The following is a 6,719-nucleotide window of genomic DNA, read 5'->3' as shown; positions in this document are numbered from 1 at the left end:
CCACCACTCCTTGGGTGTGGAGTTGCTCCTCCTGGTCGCCGCCCTAGCCTCGGGCATGGGGTTGCTCCTCCTGGCTGCCACCCCTGGCCTCCAGCTGTGAAAAGAAGAGAAGTGAAAAGAAGAGAAGTGAAAAGAAGAGAAGCAAAAAGCCAAGGAGAAAAGGAAAGATATAAGCATCTGAAGGCAGAGTTCCAAAGAATAGCAAGGAGAGATAAGAAAGCCTTCTTCAGTGATCAATGCAAAGAAATAGAGGAAAAGAACAGAATGGGAAAGACTAGAGATCTCTTCAGGAAAATTAGAGATACCAAGGGAAAATTTCATGCAAAGATGGGCTCGATAAAGGACAGAAATGGTATGGACCTAACAGAAGCAGAAGATATTAAGAAGAGATGGCAAGAATACACAGAAGTACTGTACTAAAAAGATCTTCACGACCCAGATAATCATGATGGTGTGATCACTCATCTAGAGCCAGACATCCTGGAATGTGAAGTCAAATGGGCCTTAGGAAGCATCACTACGAACAAAGCTAGTGGAGGTGATGGAATTCCAGTTGAGCTATTTCAAATCCTGAAAGATGATGCTGTGAAAGTGCTGCACTCAATATGCCAACAAATTTGGAAAACTCAGCAGTGGCCACAGGACTGGAAAAGGTCAGTTTTCATTCCAATCCCAAAGAAAGGCAATGCCAGTTCAGTTCAGTTCAATCACTCAGTCATGTCTGACTTTTTGCGACCCCATGAATCGCAGCACGCCAGGACTCCCTGTCCATCACCAACTCCTGGAGTTCACTCAGACTTGCGTACATCAAGTCAGTGATGCCATCCAGCCATCTCATCCTCTGTCGTCCCCTTCTTCTCCTGCCCCCAATCCCTCCCAGCATCAAAGTCTTTTCCAATGAGTCAACTCTTCCCATGAGGTGGCCAAAGTACTGGAGTTTCAGCTTTAGCATCATTTCTTCCAAAGAAATCCCAGGGTTGATCTCCTTCAGAATGGACTGGTTGGATCTCCTTGCAGTCCAATGGACTCTCAAGAGTCTTCTCCAACACCACAGTTCAAAAGCATCAATTCTTCGGCGCTCAGCCTTCTTCACAGTCAGGAATGCTCAAACTACCACACAATTGCACTCATCTCTCACGCTAGTAAAGTAATGCTCAAAATTCTCCAAGCCAGGCTTCAGCAATACGTGAACCATGAACTTCCTGATGTTCAAGCTGGTTTTAGAAAAGGCAGAGAAACCAGAGATCAAATTGCCAACATCCGCTGGATCACGGAAAAAGCAAGAGAGTTCCAGAAAAACATCTATTTCTGCTTTATTGACTATGCCAAAGCCTTTGACTGTGTGGATCACAATAAACTGTGGAAAATTCTGAAAGAAATGGGCATACCAGACCACCTGACCTGCCTCTTGAGAAATCTGTATGCAGGCCAGGAAGCAACAGTTAGAACTGGACATGGAACAACAGACTGGTTCCAAATAGGAAAAGGAGTCTGTCAAGGCTGTATATTGTCCCCCTGCTTATTTAACTTCTATGCAGAGTACACCATGAGAAATGCTGGACTGGAAGAAACACAAGCTGGAATCAAGATTCCAGCTGGGAGAAATCTCAATAACCTCAGATATGCAGATGACACCACCCTTATGGCAGAAAGTGAAGAGGAACTAAAAGTCTCTTGATGAAAGTAAAAAAGGAGAGTGAAAAAATTGGCTTAAAGCTCGACATTCAGAAAATGAAGATCATGGCATCCGGTCCCATCACTTCATGGGAAATAGATGGGGAAACAATGGAAACAGTGTCAGACTTTATTTTGGGGGGGCTCCAAAATCACTGCAGATGGTGACTGCAGCCATGAAATTAAAAGATGCTTACTCCTTGGAAGAAAGGTTATGAGCAACCTAGATAGTATATTCAAAAGCAGAGACATTACTTTACCGACTAAAGCCCATCTAGTCAAGGCTATGGTTTTTTCAGTAGTCATGTATGGATGTGAGAGTTGGACTGTGAAGAAAGTTGAGTGCCGAAGAATTGATGCTTTTGAACTGTGGTGTTGGAGAAGACTCTTGAGAGTCCCTTGGACTGCAAGGAGATCCAACCAGTCCATTCTGAAGGAGATCAACCCTGGGATTTCTTTGGAAGGAATGATGCTAAAGCTGAAACTCCAGTACTTTGGCCACCTCATGGGAAGAGTTGACTCATTGGAAAAGACTCTGATGCTGGGAGGGATTTGGGTCAGGAGGAGAAGGGGATGACAGAGGATGAGATGGCTGGATGGCATCACGGACTCGATGGATGTGAGTCTGAGTGAACTCTGGGAGTTGGTGATGGACAGGGAGGTCTGGCATGCTGTGATTCATGGGGTCGCAAAGAGTCAGACATGACTGAGCGACTGAACTGAACTGAACTGAGCCATACTGCAGTTGGGTTGCAGCTGCAGCACGCTGGATCATTGCTGGGGTGCACAGACTCTCCAGCTGTAACGTACTGGCTCAGCTGCTCAGCGGCATGTGGGATTTTAGTCCCCCAACCAGGGATCAAGACCCTGCCCCCTGCAAAGTTAGGTGGATTCTTAACCACTGGACCAACAGGGAAGGAAGTCCCTCAACACACCTTGAATGGGCTAAAGAATGATCTGGCTGGGGCATGATTCACACAAATGATTGTCAGCATAGATGACAGTAGATAGTTTGGGAAGGACCATGTTCAGCAAAACCAAACATATTTCTTTACCGTAGGCCTCACTGGAGCTTTTTGTATGACAATACACGGCAGAAACAAAATGTTATGTTTCCCAAGCCTAATGGAGGAGCATATTTTGCACAAAACATTAAGCAGCTTTGTGCAGTACTTTTATTGAGTTAAGCATTTTGCCCCTCTTGTCCTGGCTACCTGATTGAATGGGGGCCAAGATGGAGAAATCATCTCACTTCATCTTCAGAACAAACACCCTGGTGAGGCAGCTGTTCACCACCAACTGGGTACGAGAAACTAATAGAACATTTTCAGAATGAGCAGTATGAGGACCTAACGCCATGCTTACTCAACTAACCAACAGAAAAGAAAAAAAAATATTGCCTGTGGTTATTTCAACCCTACTCGGGAACAGAACCACTTTCTGGAAGGCTGTGAAGTGCCAGAATGCATGTTCATCATCACACTCAGACTTGCAGTCAGAGAACTTGATCAGATACAAATGCACAAAGAAGGTTGGAGTAATCGCTCTCCTATCTGCCTTCAATGAAGAAATATGATAGGAAGTACATTCAATATGCTGCCTAGATGATCACCCACAGAACCTTATCAAGAAATATGTGGGGATTGTCTGTGGCCTAATTCTATCTTCTTTGTTATGTGCATGGACCATCTTTTAAGAGACAGGAAAATGAAACTCATATAATATCTACGTGCCTTCTTCCTACTTGGCCGTAGGACTTCCAAGAAAACGAGAAGTCCTATTCCAAAATGCATATAATAATTTTAAAATCAGAACAACAACAACAACAAAACCAGTTTCTGATCAATCAACATATAGAGACCAAATTAGTTCACAGGTTTTCTTTCTGCTTTTAATTTTGATAGGATTAACAGGTATGTCCCTTCAACAAAAGAGTTCTTTTCAGATGTTACATCATGATGCTATATAGTCTTTGGAGGAAAATATTTGAGGAACAGTCATCTAGCTATCTATAGCAAACCTGCAGATGACCTAGATACACAAATTCACGGGAGAAGAAGAGTAATCATCAAAAGTAATACCAAGGAAACATCTCAGAATAGTAAAGAGGTTGAGAGATTCAGAGTCCTAATTCAATCATACCTAGTAAAGCACGGGGGTTTACAACACAAATAGGGAGCTAGACTTGAAACTTAGTTTTGTTATGTAGGGATAAATAATATTCTGAGGTTTCCCTAACAGTCCAGTAGTTGAGAATCCACCTTCCAATGCAGGGAACACAGGTTTAATCCCTGCTCTGGGAAGATTCCACATGCCACGGGGCAACTAAGCCCTTGAACACAACTACTAGGGCCACGCTCTGGAGCCCATGCAACACAACCAGAGAAGTCTGTGCATTGCATTGAGAAGCCCCCTCGCACCACAACTAGGGAAAGCCTGCATGCCACAACAAAGACACAGCATGGCCCCCAAATAAAGTAGTAATAATAATAAAAGAAATAGTTACATTCTGATTGTTATATAACCTTGAACAAATTATTTAAGCATTCTGTGCTTCAGTTTCCCCTCTGCAAAATGGAGTAAAAAGTAATAGCTACCTCAGTTGATTGTGAAGACCCAGCATATGTAAAATATGTAGAACCAGTGCTTGGTACAAAGTTAGTTTTCCATGCATGTTGACAATAACTAGTATTACCAACTGCATGACCATGAGAAGTCAGTTCACTTCAGTAAGTCTCATTTTCTCCTTCTCTTAAATTGAAATAATCATCATGCTGGCACAATATTAGAGTGAAGAACAAATAAGACAAGATACAGATGTTAAAGTACACAACAGCATCTCACAAAGGTAAGGTGATTATTCTCCTGCTATCATACAGTCATTCTTTTTCCCCCCTCACTGGAAGGTATTTCTTCCTCATCCCAGGCCTCAGATTTCCTCCCTGGACACTGACCTTTCCAGTGTACAAAGCAGATACACTCTGTCTATGGGGGAATCCTTGGTCCATCGCCAGTCCTTTCCATCCCAGTGAATGTCACACCTGCCACCATCAAATGTCCAGAGTCAGAAAGTGGGGTGTTCCCATGACTACTCAGTCTCAAGACCTCATCAACTTAGCTGAGCAACCTTCTTGTGTCCACCTCCAACGGAGACCTAATCATCCACTTCTCCATGTCTACAGTTACCATCCTCAGTCATGTCGCCATCATTTCTTGCCAGCCTTCCATGCTTCCACTTGCACATTGTATGATCCAATTCATTTCATTTTCCCCAATACAGATAAACAAATCTTTTAAAAATATAATTCCAGCCTCTTTCCCGGCTGGAACCATGGAGGGTGCAGAAGAGAAGAAAAAGAAGGTTCCTGCTGTGCCAGAAACCCTTAAGAAAAAGCGAAAGAATTTCACAGAGCTTAAGATCAAGCGCCTGAGAAAGAAGTTTGCCCAAAAGATGCTTCAAAAGGGAAGGAGGAAGCTTATCTATGAAAAAGCTAAGCACTACCACAAGGAATACAGGCAGATGTACAGAACTGAAATTTGAATGGCTAGGATGGCACGAAAAGCTGGCAACTTCTGTGCACCTGCGGAACCCAAATTGGCATTTGTCATCAGGATCAGAGGCATCAGTGGTGTGAGCCCAAAGGTTCGAAAGGTGCTGCAGCTCCTTCGCCTCCAGCAGATCTTCAGTGGCACCTTCGTGAAGCTCAACAAGGCATCAGTTAACATGCTGAGAACTGTGGAGCCATACATTGCATCAGTTCAGTTCAGTTCAGTTCAGTCGCTCAGTTGTGTCCGACTCTTCGCGACCCCATGAACTGCAGCACACCAGGCCTCCCTGTCCGTCACCAGCTCCCAGAGTTCCTTCAGTCTCACATCCATCGAGTTGGTGATGCCATCCAGCCAGCCATCTCATCCTCTGTCGTCCCCTTCTCCTCCTGCCCCCAATCCCTTCCAGCATCAGAGTCTTTTCCAGTGAGTCAACTCTTCGCATGAGGCGGCCAAAGTTCTGGAGTTTCAGCTTTAGCATTATTCATTCTAAAGAACACCGAGGACTGATCTCCTTTAGAATGGACTTGTTGAATCTCCTTGCAGTCCAAGGGACTCTCGAGTCTTCTATAACACCACAGTTAAAACACATCAATTCTTTGGCACTCAGCTTTCTTCACAGTCCAACTCTCACATCCACACATGACCACTGGAAAAACCATAGCCTTGACTAGACAGACCTTTGTTGGCAAAGGAATGTCTCTGTTTTTTTAATATGCTGTCGAGGTTAGTCATAACTTTCCTTCCAAGGAGTAAGCATCTTTTAATTTCATGGCTGCAATCACCATCTGCAGTGATTTTGGAGCCCCCCAAAAATAAAGTCTGACACTGTTTCCACTGTTTCCCTATCTATTTCCCATGAAGTGATGGGACCAGAAGCCATGATCTTCATTTTCTTAATGTTGAGCTGGGGGTACCCAAATCTGAAGTCTTAAAATGAATTGATCTACATACAAGTATGGTTATGGCAAAATCAACAAAAAGCGAATTGCCCTGACAGACAATGCATTGATTGCTCAATCTCTTGGGAAATACGGAATCATCTGCATGGAGGATCTGATTCATGAGATCTATACCATTGGAAAATGTGTCAAAGAAGCAAACAACTTCCTGTGGCCCTCTAAATTGTCTTCTCTACAAGCTGGAATGAAGAAAAAGACCACCCATTTTGTAGAAGGTGGAGATGCTGGCAACAGGGAAGACCAGATCAACAGGCTTTTTAGAAGGATGAACTAAGGTATCTACCAGGATTATTTTTGTAATCTGGTCAGTTAATAAACAATTGAAACAAACAACCAAAAAAAAAAAATTGTAATTCCAATCATGTCTCTTCTCAGCTCTAAATCCAATGATGCTTCCCATTTTCACATCCCTTTCTAGGACCTGGTCCTCACAAGGGCCCTGACTACTTCAAAAGCTCACCCCGTACCATTCTAATCTCCCCAGTTCCCGCTCTGGTCACCATCTTACCTCTACACCCTGTCCCACAGGTCAGGTCA

The 6,719-nt window shown here is 43.7% G+C and overlaps 1 pseudogene; it reads left to right on the top strand.

Annotated features, from left to right (window-relative positions):
- Positions 1–4,986: 4,986 nt before the first annotated feature.
- Positions 4,987–6,482, top strand: LOC114112787 (large ribosomal subunit protein uL30-like; annotated as a pseudogene).
- Positions 6,483–6,719: the final 237 nt, after the last annotated feature.

This window comes from Ovis aries, chromosome 2 (assembly GCF_016772045.2).
Source record: "Ovis aries strain OAR_USU_Benz2616 breed Rambouillet chromosome 2, ARS-UI_Ramb_v3.0, whole genome shotgun sequence".
NCBI lineage: Eukaryota > Metazoa > Chordata > Mammalia > Artiodactyla > Bovidae > Ovis > Ovis aries.
Note: the sequence above shows the minus strand (reverse complement) of the source record. Positions and strands in the feature narration are given on the sequence as shown.